Source organism: Gorilla gorilla, chromosome 17 (assembly GCF_029281585.2).
Source record: "Gorilla gorilla gorilla isolate KB3781 chromosome 17, NHGRI_mGorGor1-v2.1_pri, whole genome shotgun sequence".
NCBI lineage: Eukaryota > Metazoa > Chordata > Mammalia > Primates > Hominidae > Gorilla > Gorilla gorilla.
The window spans coordinates 53,683,674-53,696,620 of record NC_073241.2 but is presented as its reverse complement, the minus strand read 5'-3'; positions in this window follow the sequence as shown (position 1 = coordinate 53,696,620).

The following is a 12,947-nucleotide window of genomic DNA, read 5'->3' as shown; positions in this document are numbered from 1 at the left end:
ACCTGTGGCCTACTCATACACAGGTTAAGGTAGATTAAAGTGAGCCTGGAATTTCTAGCAGAGGTTGTTGGGGGTAAGAGACAGGTTGCCCACATCCTTAGGTATGGCAGGAATACTACTGGGTTGATCAAAACTAACTCTACATCTCACAGTGTTAATGCAGTATTATAGGTAACAAGTGAGTGTTCAGGCCCTAGGCAGGCTCCCACTACTTCACTCCGGCACAAAAGGAACTCAAGAAGGGGCCAGAAAGACTGACTGGGCTGCCTGTTACTGGGGGTCCCCAAGACTACCTCAGATTCAATGATTTAGTAGGACTCACAGAACTCAGAAAAGCCATTATACTCACAGTTATGATTTATTACAGCAAAAGTTTACAGCTTAAAATCAGTAAAGGCAAAAGGGACATAGGGCATAGTCCAGGAGAAACAAGGTGCAAGCTTCCAGTTGTCCTCTTCCAGTGAAGTCAAATGCACAGTCCTTAATTCTCCTAGCAATTGACATGTGGTAACATGCACAAAGTATTGTCAACCAGGGAAGCTCCCCTGAACCTTGTGTTCAGGGTTTTTATTGGAGGTTGGTATTGTAGGTATGCAGTTCCCACATGGGTAACCTTGCTCAGTCACCAGCCCCTCCAGAGGTCAAACTGCAATCACAAAGCCAAGGCCCCCACTATGAATCACATTGTTAGCAAAGGTCCCATGCAAACAGAAACACTTTTAACAGCAAGATGTACCAAGAGCTTACAGGCTATCTCCAAGGTGCTGGTTAAGGGCCAAAACTTTCTTTGAAATATGCACGGTTTGGACAACCCAGGCCTGCTCAGTCAGTTCTTTACTAGTAACATATTTACCTTTGGTGATTCTCCAAAACTGGATGAATGATGAAGAGATAAAGAGGTAGCTGCAGGAAAGAAGCTGCCAAGGAGCTGGACAGAGAGCAGACTGACGAGTGCTCCCAGCCCTGGAGATGGAGGGGCTGGGCTTTCTGTACATCACAGTGGGCTCCTTCCTGGCTATGTATGGGTGATCATTGTTTTCAGTTGTTTTGTTCTCTACATGGTCTTCCAAAAGCTCTCTGCCAGGCTGAGAGCCATGAGGCAGGGGTAAAACCTGATGCCATTAAACAACAAAAAACTGTTAGTAGTTGCTCCTTTAGAAATGCAAAAAGAATTAAATACACACAACTGAAAAGCATTCAGAAAAACTAAGTCCAATTAAAAAAGAAAAAGGGAGAGAAAAGATCAAAATGTGAAAAAGAATGAAGAGAAATGTTATAAAGAAAATGAAAAATAATTGCAATAGAAAAGGAAACATTTCTCAGAAAGAAAATAGCCTGGGCTGGGCACAGTGGCTCACAACTGAAATCCCAGCACTTCAGGAGGCCCAGATGGGAGCACTGCTTGAGCCCAGGAGTTTGAGATTAGCCTGGGTAACATGATAAAACCCCATCTCTACAGAATATACAAAAATTAGCTGGGCGTGGTTGCATATGCCTGTAGTTCTAGCTACTCAGGAGGCTGAGGTGGGAGAATCACTTGAGCCTGAGGAGGTTGAGGCTGCAGTGAGCCATGACTGCACCACTGCACTCCAGCCTGGGTGACAGAGTGAGACCTTGTCTCAAATAAAAAAAAAAGAAAAAAGAAAAATAAAAGAACAGCCTGGTTGAACAGCCTGGTCCTTCTACTTCCTCTTCATCCCGATATGTAAACCTGCTAAAAAGCTTCTGTATGGTAATGGTTTTAGCCCCTTGTCTGTTGAAGGAGATGGAACATGCTGGAGATCAGTATGCACAGTCCACCACCTGATGAGTGAGATTAAGGCTCTTGCTCTATTCCCCTTGACACTAGCAAGATGAATCTTTAACTCAAAGTTCAAGCCTACTTAAGGGCTTAAGTTAAAGGTCCTGAGCAATACCAATAGACCTTGGACTAAAAGAAAATTATTTTAACACATTATTTAATAGCAAATTGCTATTTGGTATATAAAACCCTCTGTATTAGTCCATTTTCATGCTGCTGATAAAGACATACCCGAGACTGGGCAATTTACTAAAGAAAGAGGTTTAATTAGACTTACAGTTCCATATGGCTGGGGAAGCCTCACAATCATGGTGGAAAGCAAAAAGAAGCAAGTCATGTCTTACATGGATGGCAGTAGGCAAAGAGAGAGCTTGCACAGGGGAACTCCTCTTTTTAAAACCATCGGATCTCGTGAGACTTATTCACTATCATGAGGACAGCACGGGAAAGACTTGCCCCCATGATTCAGTTACCTCCCACCAGGTCCCTCCCACAGCATGTGGGAATTCAAGATGAGATTTGGGTGGGGACACAGCCAAACCATACGATTCTGCCCCTGGCCCCTCCTAAATCTCATGTCCTCACATTTCAAAACTAATCATACCTGCCCCAAAGTCCCCCAGTCTTAACTCATTTCAGCATTAACTCAAAAGTCCACAGTCCAAAGTCTCATCTGAGACAACGCAAGTCCCTTCCACCTATAAGCCTGTAAAATCAAAAGCAGGTTATTTACTTCCTAGCTACAGTGAGGATACAGGCATTAGGTAAATACAGCCATTCCAAACAAGAGAAATTGACCAAAACAAAGTGGCTACAGGCCCCCTGAAAGTCTGAAATCCAGGGGGGTAGTCAATCTTAAAGTTCCAAAATCATCACCTTTGACTCCATGTCTCACATCCAGGTCATGCTGATGCAAGAGGTGGGTTCCCATGGTCTTGGGAAGTTCTGCCCCTGGGGCTTTGCAGGGTACAGCCTTCATGGGCTGGTGTTCAGTGTCTGCAGCTTTTCCAGGCACATGGTGCAAGCTGTAGGTGGATCTACTTACAGTAGGGACTCTGTGTGGGGGCTCCCACCCCACATTTCCCTTCCTCACTGCCCTAGCAGAGGTTCTCCATGAGGACCCTGCCCCTGCAGCAAACTTCTGCCTTGGTACTCAGGCGTTTCCATACATCTTCTGAAATCTAGGCGGAGGTTCCCAAACCTCAGTTCTTGACTTCTGTGTACTCACAGGCTCAACATGATGTAGAAGCTGGCAAAATTTGGGGCTTTCACCCTCTGAAGCCACAGCCAAAGCTCTATGTTGGCCCCTTTCATCCACAGCTAGAACAGCTGGGACACAAGGCACCAAGTCTCTAGGCTGCACACAGCATGGGGACCCTGGGCCCAGCACACGAAACCGTCTTTTCCTCCTAGGCCTCCAGGCCTGTGATGGGAGGGGCTGCTGTGAAGACCTCTGACATGCCCTCAAGACATTTTCCCCATTATCTTGGGGATTAACATTCATCTCCTCATTATTTATGAAAATTTCTGCAGCCGGCTTGAATTTCTCCTCAGAAAATGGCATTTTCTTTTCTATCACATTGTCCGGTTGCAAATTTTCTGAACTTTTATGCTGTTTCCCTTATAAAACTGAATGTTTTAACAGCACCCAAGTCACCTCCTGAATGCTTTGCTACTTAAAAATTTCTTCTGCCAGATACCCTAAATCATCTCTCTCAAGTTCAAAGTTCCACAAATCTCTAGGATGGGCAAAATGCCACCAGCATCTTTCCTAAAACATAACAAGAGTCACCTTTGCTCCAGTTCCCAACAAGTTCCTCAACTCCATCTGAGACCACCTCAGCCTGGATTTCACTGCCCATATCATTATCGCATTTTGGCCAAAGCCATTCAATAAGTCTCTAGGGAGTTTCAAATTTTCCCACATTTTCCTGTCTTCTTCTGAGCCTTCCAAACTCTTCCAACCTCTGACTGTTACCCAGTTCCAAAGTTGCTTCCACATTTTCAGGTATCTTTTCAGCAATGCCCCACTCTACTGGTACCAATTTACTGTATTAGTCCATTTTCACACTGCTGATAAAGACATACCCGAGACTGGGCAATTTACTAAAGAAAGGTTTAACTGGACTTACAGTTCCACATGGCTGGGGAAGCCTCACAATCATGGTGGAAGGCAAGGAGGAGCAAGTCCTGTCTTACATGGATGGCAAGAGGCAAAGAGAGAGAGAGTTCCCCTTGTGCAGGGGAACTCCTCTTTTTAAAACCATCAGATCTCATGAGACTTATTCACTATCATGAGAAAAGCACAGGAAAGACTTCCCTCCATGATTCGATTACCTCCCACCAGGTTCCTCTCACAACACATGGGAATTCAAGATGAGATTTGGGTGGGGACACAGCCAAACCGATTCAGCCTCTAACTGTTTAATAGTCTTGATTAAAAGGGCTTAATCATGACCTTTTGAACATTAAAGTCCATGATTATAGAACAGTCTATGTGAACAGATCATGTTGTATGATGAAGTCATCTAAGAAGATTACTGATAATAGACAGTTGATGGGGTTTAATTATATGTATTTATTTTTATTTACAGAATTTGAGGGCCAGGCATGATGGCTCATGCCTATAATCCCAGCACTTTGGGAGTCCAAGTCAGGAGGACTGCTTGAGCCCAGGAGTTCAAGACCAGCCTGGGAAACACAAGGAGACCCCCATCGCTACAAAAATTTTAAAAATTAGCCAGGCTAATGGTAGTGCACACCTGTGGTCCCAGCTACTCAGGAGGCTGAGGTAGGAAGATTGTTCACTGAACTCCAGACTAGGCAATAGAGAAAGACCTGCTCTCTCAAAAATAATAATAATAATAATACCATAAGTATTTTAAAATAATAGTTAGAAACATTAGGTGTGACAGAGAAGGAAGGTGGTGGGGGGCGCTGCTACACAAGTTAGAAAAATAGAAAAAGATTTGACACTTAGGAGTAACATTCAATACACGTAAGTAAATTCAAATAGAGATCTAGAATGTTCTGCAGCTACACCAGTTCTATTTTCACACAAAGTAAGAGATAATGAAATCTGACCCAAAATGATTCCTCATTATTCTTTCTCCTAAACGTTATCTACCTGGCAGCCAACTTCCATAAAGACAATTCCCCACAACCTAAGGCCACAAGGCAAGATCCCCAGGGCTCTCTGGTTGCTTTCTTTTCCCACATGAAATGACAAAAAGTAGTGATTACCAACACTGTACAGAGAACCAATCCCTGATTACTTTCTGGGCTGAGTCACTCAGTGCCCCTTCATAATCTTATCCACAATGGTTGCAGTCATCGCGTTTACTTTTGTATCTTATCTGATGCTACAGACAAAGTCAGCAATGTATTTATCAGCCTTTCTTTCCTTCCCTCTTCACACCAAATGCTCTCTAGAGCCTCTGGTTTTAGGCGCTGAAATTACAAAATTACATAACACAACTACTGTGCTGCTTTTGTAACAGCAAAAGCAACCTTGAAAGTTGACTAGGCCAGGCACAGTGGCTCACACCTGTAATCCCAGCACTTTGGGAGGCTGAGGCAGGCAGATCACAAAGTCAGGAGTTCTAGACCAGCCTGGCCAATATATGGTGAAACCCCGTCTCTACTAAAAATAAAAAAATTAGCCGGGCGTGGTGGCGGGCACCTGTAGTCCCAGCTACTCAGGAGGCTGAGGCAGGAGAATTGCTTGAACCCGGGAGGCGGAGCTTGCAGTGAGCCGAGATCACGCCCCTGCACTCCAGCCTGGCGATAGAGCAAGGCTCTTTCTCAAAAAAAAAAAAAAAAAGAAAGAAAGAAAGTTGACAAAGTATAAATACTGGCTATTTTTGAAAAAACTTTGTAATTGTGGAAGAGTATAAAAAAAAATCCTAGTGCCTTTTGTTAGTAAATTACTAATGAGTGATGCAAAGAAGGGTGATGGTTGAGGAGAGTGGCAAATGAGCTCCCCTTCACTCAGGTTTCCTTAAAAAAATTAGAAATAATTTTCATGCTATCAGAAAAAACATAAAAACCCAATTTCAAGTCATGGCTGTCTATATATGTGTGTATTTTATAACATGCTTTTTTTTTGAGACAGAGTCTTGCTCTGTCACCCAGGCTGGAATGCAGTGGTGTGATCTTGGCTCACTGCAGCCTCCACCTCTGGGTTTCGAGAAATTCTCATGCCTCAGCCTCCCAAGTAGCTGGGATTACAGGCATGCGTCACCACGCCCAGCTAATTTTTGTGCTTTCTTAGTAGAGACAGGGTTTCGCCATGTTGGCCAGGCTGGTCTCAAACTCCTGGGCTCAAGTCATCTACCTGCCTTTGCCTCCCTATAACATACATTTTTTTTTTTTGAGACAGAATCTTACTCTGTTGCCCAGACTGGAGTGCAGTGGAGCAATCTCAGCTCACTGCAACCTCCACCTCCCGGGTTCAAGTGATTCTCCCACCTCAGCCTCCAAAGATTACAGGTGCCCACCACCTCACCTGGCTAATTTTTTTGTATTTTTAGTAGAGACAGGGTTTCACCATGTTGGCCAGGCTGGTCTTGAACTCCTGACCTCAAGTGATCTCTCCACCTTGGCCTCCCAAAGTGCTGGGATTATAGGTGTGAGCCACCGCACCCAGCCTTTATTACATACATTTTTAAAAACTGCAAGTACTATTCTGCACATAAGCCTTCCAGCTGTATAAATGCAGTATGTGTATATATGTATATACACATATGTATATACATACACATACATATGTATATATATACATGTTATATATTGACATATATAACATGTGTATATACATATATACACATACTGCATTTATATATATAAAACAGGATGTCCATAAGGATTTTTTTTTAATTTTATTATTATTATACTTTAACTTTTAGGGTACATGTGCACAATGTACTGGTTTGTAACATATGTATACATGTGCCATGCTGGTGTGCTGCACCCATTAACTCGTCATTTAGCATTAGGTATATCTCCTAATGCTATCCCTCCCCCTCCCCCCACCCCACAACAGTCCCCAGAGTGTGATGTTCCCCTTCCTGTGTCCATGCGTTCTCATTGTTCAATTCCCACCTATGAGTGAGAACATGTAGTGTTTGGTTTTTTGTCCTTACGATAGTTTGCTGAGAATGACGGTTTCCAGTCTCATCCATGTCCCTACAAAGGACATGAACTCATCATTTTTTATGGCTGCATAGTATTCCATGGTGTGTACGTGCCACATTTTCTTAATCCAGTCTATCATTGTTGGACATTTGGGTTGGTTCCAAGTCTTTGCTATTGTGAATAGTGCCGCAATAAACATAGGTGTGCATGTGTCTTTATAGCAGCATGATTTATAATCCTTTGGGTATATACCCATTAATGGGATGGCTGGGTCAAATGGTATTTCTAGTTCTAGATCCCTGAGGAATCGCCACACTGACTTCCACAGTAGTTGAACTAGTTTACAGTCCCACCAACAGTGTAAAAGTGTTCCTATTTCTCCACATCCTCTCCAGCACCTGCTGTTTCCTGACTTTTTAATGATTGCCATTCTAACTGGTGTGAGATGGTATCTCATTGCGGTTTTGATTTGCATTTCTCTGATGGCCAGTGATGATGAGCATTTTTCATGTGTTTTTTGGCTGCATAAATGTCTTTTGAGAAGTGTCTGTTCATATCCTTCACCCACTTTTTGATGGGGTTGTTTTTTTCTTGTAAATTTGTTTGAGTTCATTGTAGATTCTGGATATTAGCCCTTTGTCAGATGAGTAGGTTGCAAAAATTTTCTCCCATTTTGTAGGTTGCCTATTCACTCTGATGGTAGTTTCTTTTGCTGTGCAGAAGCTCTTTAGTTTAATTAGATCCCATTTGTCCATTTTGGCTTTTGTTGCCATTGCTTTTGGTGTTTTAGACATGAAGTCCTTGCCCATGCCTATGTCCTGAATGGTATTGCCTAGGTTTTCTTCTAGGATTTTTATGGTTTTAGGTCTACCATGTAAGTCTTCAATCCATCTTGAATTAATTTTTGTATAAGGTGTAAGGAAGGGATCCAGTTTCAGCTTTCTACATATGGCTGCCAGTTTTCCCAGCACCATTTATTAAATAGGGAATCCCTTCCCCATTGCTTGTTTTTGTCAGGTTTGTCAAAGATCAGATGGTTGTAGATATGCAGCATTATTTCTGAGGGCTCTGTTCTGTTCCACTGATCTATATCTCTGTTTTGGTACCAGTACCATGCTGTTTTGGTTACTGTAGCCTTGTAGTATAGTTTGAAGTCACGTAGCGAACTTATAGTGACCAGGAGTGGTGGCTCATGCCTGTAATTCCCAGCACTTTGGGAGGCCGAGGCATATGGAAAGCCTGAGCCCACGAGTCTGAGACCAGCCTGGGCAACATAGCAAAACTCCATTTCTACAAAAAAAATACAAACAGTAGCCCCCCAGTAACATGTGCAACTATAAATGCATGTACTTGTCTCTTGTTTTCAAAATATTGAAATAAAACCAGAGTAACTTCCCAATAAGATTTTTTAAAATAAATTCATTGGAATGTGAATTTAATCATTTTTTTCTCTTACATGTGAAATTGTAAAACTAGACGCTTATTTAAGCTGAACTTTTAGAAGCTTTCAACAAGGAAACTTTTTAGAAATTCTTGTTTCAAATATCAGATATATAATTTCTGTATGCTTTTCAATATGTTTTGGGGATCGATTTATAATTTAATTAAAAGGTATTTTATGGGATGCATACTGCAAATTATTTTGGAACATATGACACAAGAAGTTTCACATCTGTTTTATAAAACTATTGTCCAAGATGGTGACAATCAAATATATCTTTGATTTTTAACTTTTCACATATAATTCAAATACAATGAAATTCACTCTTTTAAAGTGTACAATTCAGTGGCTTTTAGTATATTCATGTATAAGTTTTTATGTGGTCATGCTTTCTTAACTGTATACTGAAAAGTGGAATTGCTGGGTCAAACGGCAACTGCATGTTTACCTTTTTGAGGAACGCCAAACTATTTTCTGAAGCAGCTGCACCATTTTATTCTCATGTAAAAGGCAATGTTACAAGGCTTCCAATTTCTTCACATCCCTGCTAACATTGGTTATTTTCTGTTTATTGTTATTATTATAATACCCATCCTGGTAGGTGTGAAGTGGTATCTCACCATGGTTTTGATTTGGATTTCCCTAATGAATAACTTTTTGTGTGTTTGTTGGCTATGAAATAGGAGCACCAAGAAACCCCCATAAATTAAATCAAGAAAGTTCAACAGATATATTTATGAAAGAGTATTAGAACATAGATCTATACCAATGGCTCACCCTGTTATCCAATCTATTGCCAGATTCTAATTTTGCCTCCTAAACATTTTTTTAATCCATCAACATTTTTTTCTACTCCATTGCCGTCGTAGCCTAAACTAGGATAATGTTGCTGTAACATTCACATGTAAGTTTTTATGTGGACATGCTTTCAATTCTCTTGACTACATACTGAAGAGTGGAATTGCTGTGCTTCTGCAATAGCCTCTTATCCACTGTTGTTACTTTTCAATCCATTCTCGACCTAGCAACCAGAGGTAACTTTCTAAAATACAAATCTGATTGTGTCACTCTTTTGTGAGGTTGCAGTGAGCAGAGATTGTGCCACTGCACTCCAGCCTGGTGACAGAGCGAGACTCTGTCTCAAAAAAAAAAAAAAGAAATTGAGTAGCTGTGACAAATTGTACAGTTCACAAAGCCAAAAATATTTAATATCTAGATGTTTACAGAAAACATTTGTCAATCCCTGGTTTATGCTTCTTGACTACATCCAGAGTTCTCCCTTGTTTCTCCCTTAGTCTCTCAGCACCAACCCATGGCCTGCTTAGATATGCGTGCCAAGTCTTACATCCTCAATAACTTCCCAGTCCTACCAGGTGATTTGTTCTGTCCTGCTGTCTGCCTAGCAGGACAATAGGAAAGACAAATGCAAAGATGACATTTGCAAACAAGGGTCATCAATGACAGCCACCTAATTCCTTCATAAGCTTTGCAAAACTCAGTACAGAAGAGAGATAACTTGCCCAAGCTCGCAAGGCTAGTAAAAAGCAGACACAGGATTCAAACCCAAGTCAGATTTCAGAGACCTGATTCTTAACTATTGTACTATATTGTCTCCCTACAGGAGGCTAAGAACTTGGTAACCCCAATGTCAACTTAGAATTCTAGGTACTGGCTAGGCGTGATGGCTCACGCCTGTAATCCCAGCACTTTGGGAGGCCGAGGAGGGTGGATCACCTGAGGTCAGGAGTTTGAGATCAGCCTGGCTAACATGGTGAATCCCTGTCTCTACTAAAAATGCAAAAATTAGCCAGGCATGGTGGCATGCCCCTGTAATCCCAGCTACTCGGGAGGCTGAGGCAAGATAATTTTTGAACCTGGGAGGCAGAGGCTGCAGTGAGCCAAGATCGCGCCACTGGACTCCAGCCTAGGCGACACAGTGAGACCCCGTCTTAAAAAAAAAAAAAAAAAAAAACAATTCTAGGTACTGTTAAAATCCTCAGAAATAGCTTATCTCAAATACAAGGTTCGACTTTATCAAACTCTTATCACATACGAAGCACCACAGAAGGAATCTTATTTAATCCCCAAAACTAACCTAGACAGGGAGGAATTATAACCCACATTTTTACAAATTAGAAAATTAAGGGCAGGTCGGGTGCAGTAGCTCTTGCCTGTAATCCTAGCACTCTGGGAGGCCAAGGCAGGTGGATCACCTGAGGTCAGGAGTTCGAGACCAACCTGACCAAGATGAAACCCCATCTCTACTAAAAATACAAAAATTAGCCGGGCGTGGTGGCAGGCGCCTGTGGTCCCAGCTACTCAAGAATTGCTTGAACCTGGGAGGCAGAGATGGCAGTGAGCCGAAATTGTGCCACTGCACTCCAGCCTGGGCGACGGAGAGACTCTGTCTCAAAAAAAAGGAAATTAAGGGCGAAAAGAAAGCTGAAGTTCCCAGATAAACTCACAGACAAGTATACCAGTGGGATGGTGATAAAGTGTTGAAATTTACAGACTAGGTCATAAGACATGCAAAACTCTAACCTTATTTCTCTGTATCTGAACCAAATTTGGTAACAAGCACCCATCTTCCTATTCCTGGGAGAAAAAAAATGTTAGTTTCAGATTACTCAGTCACTCCAGATACAAAATGTAGTAACCAAAAGTGTTCAATTTTATTAATCATCAGGGAAATACAAATTAAAACCACAAAGTGATGCCATTACACACCACACAGCATGATGAAAATGAAAATGGTAATGCCAAATGTACATGTGTGGCAACTAGAACTCTCATTCATTTACTACTGGCAGAAGTGTAAACTGGTATAATGATTTTGGAAAACTGCTTGGCAGAATGAGGGATGTCCTGGAGCTGGCCTGTACAAGCTCACAGAAGCAACTGTTAAATTTTTAGCTATTTTGTAAACCAACTGAATTCACTTTGGTAGCTTGAAACTGGAGAGAACAGGAGTATTTACACATGGAAACTTGTCAAACATTACAAATCAGCACCTAGCCCAGCACACAGCTGGGCAGAATATACCAAAGCTCCACATACACATATCCTAATGCCCAGCAAATTCATTCCTGGGTATATACCCTATAGAAATGTGTACATATGTTCACCAACAGCCATGTACAGAAATGTTGATAGCAGCACTAATTGTAATAGCTTCAAACTGGAAACCCAAATATCCATAAAGAGAACTGGTAAATAAATTGTCACATTCATTCAATGGAATACCATGCAGTGATAAGAATCAAAGAATTAGGCCAGGCACAGCCTGGGGTCACACCTGTAATCCCAGCGCTCTGGCAGGCTGAGACAGGAGGATTGCTTGAGCTTAGGAGTTTGAGGCTAAAGTAAGCTATGATTGTGCCACCTGCACTCCAGCCTGGGTAACAGAGTAAGACTCCAACTCTAAAAAAAACAAAAAACTAAAAAACAAAAAAACGAATGAAAGAACTTTTGCTACACACAACAACCCAGATGAGTTTCACAAACAAAATGTCAGAAAAGGAGCCAAAACAAGGGTACTACATAATTCCACTTACTTAACTGGCAAAACAGACCCAATTCATCTCTGGTGTCAGAAATTAAGGAAGTGGTTACTTGGCAGGGAGGACAGTAGATAATGACCAGTTGAGACACAAGGGGATTGTGAGGTGTTGGTGCTGCCCTTTGTCAATCTACGTGGTGATTACATATGTGTTTACTTTGTGAATATTTATCAGTAAAAAGTTCAATCTGGCCAGGCATGGCAGCTCATGCCTGTAATCCCAGCACTTTGCAAGACCAAGACAGGCAAATCATTTGAGCTCAGGAGACAGAGACCAGCCTGGGCAACATGGTGAAACCCCATCCCTACAAAACATATAAAAATTAGCCTGGTGTGGTAGCATGCACCTGTAGTCTCAGCTATTCGGCATGTTGAGGTGGGAGGATCGTTTGAGCCAGGGAGGTCAAGACTGCAGTGAGCCATGATCAGGCCACTGCACTCCAGCCTGGGCAACAGAGCAAGACCCTGTCTCAAAAAAAAAGTTCAATTTAAAAAAATTAGTCACTTCCATAACTGGACATCCATAAGCAAAAAACAAAAAACAAAAAAACTTTGACTTTAATCTCACACCTTATGTAAAAACTAAAAATGGAAAATAGATCTACATGAAAAACACAAAATGATGTAACTTTAAAAACAGAAGAAAATCTAGACCTGGGGTTAGGCAAAGTCCTTAGATGTTGCATCAAAAAGAATGATCCAAAAAAGAGGGAAAAAAAAGATAATTAGATCTCATCAAAATTAACAACTTTACTCTGCAAAATACACTGCTAAGAGAATGAAAAGACAAGCCACAGACTGGGAGAAAATATTTGGAAATCATTTATCTGATAAAGGAATCGTAATCAAACTATTTCCTGGTTTTGAAATTTTACTATAGTTATGTTACTGTCAGGGGAGGCTCAGTGATGGGTACACAGGACCTACTATTTTTGTAACTTCTTGTGAGGCTACAATTATTTCAAGGCAAGAAGGTTTTTTTTTTTTGAGATGGAGTTTCACTCTTGTCG